Source organism: Dipodomys ordii, unplaced genomic scaffold (genome assembly GCF_000151885.1).
Source record: "Dipodomys ordii isolate 6190 unplaced genomic scaffold, Dord_2.0 Scaffold153, whole genome shotgun sequence".
In the NCBI taxonomy this organism is placed as follows: domain Eukaryota; kingdom Metazoa; phylum Chordata; class Mammalia; order Rodentia; family Heteromyidae; genus Dipodomys; species Dipodomys ordii.
Genome location: NW_012267369.1, coordinates 772,708 through 773,254, shown reverse-complemented (window position 1 = coordinate 773,254; position 547 = coordinate 772,708).

The window sequence follows — 547 nt, the reverse complement described above, 5'->3', positions numbered from 1 at the left end:
CCGCCCCACAGCCAACCCCACCCCGCCCCTGCCCCGCCTCACATCCAATCCCGCTGCGGCCCACCCCGCCCCGGCCACGCCCAGGCCTCGCTCAGGTTTGGGGGGCTCCCAGTCAGGAGCCTCCACTGTGACCTGAGGTGTACTGTGGTGACCCGAGTACTTCCAGGAGAAAGCCGAGGAAGACTGGTGTGGACAGGCCTCCGTGTCACTGCGGGTGGTGGTGACTGGTGTGGACAGGCCTCCGTGTCACTGCAGGTGGTGACTGGCGTGGACAGGCCTCCGTGTCACCGCGGGTGGTGACTGGCGTGGACAGGCCTCCGCGTCACCGCGGGTGGTGGTGACTGGTGTGGACAGGCCTCCGCATCACTGCAGGTGGTGACTGGCGTGGACAGGCCTCCGTGTCACTGCAGGTGGTGACTGGTGTGGACAGGCCTCCGTGTCACCGCGGGTGATGGTGACTGGCGTGGACAGGCCTCCGCGTCACCGCGGGTGATGGTGACTGATATAGACAGGCCTCCGCGTCACCGCGGGTGATGGTGACTGATAT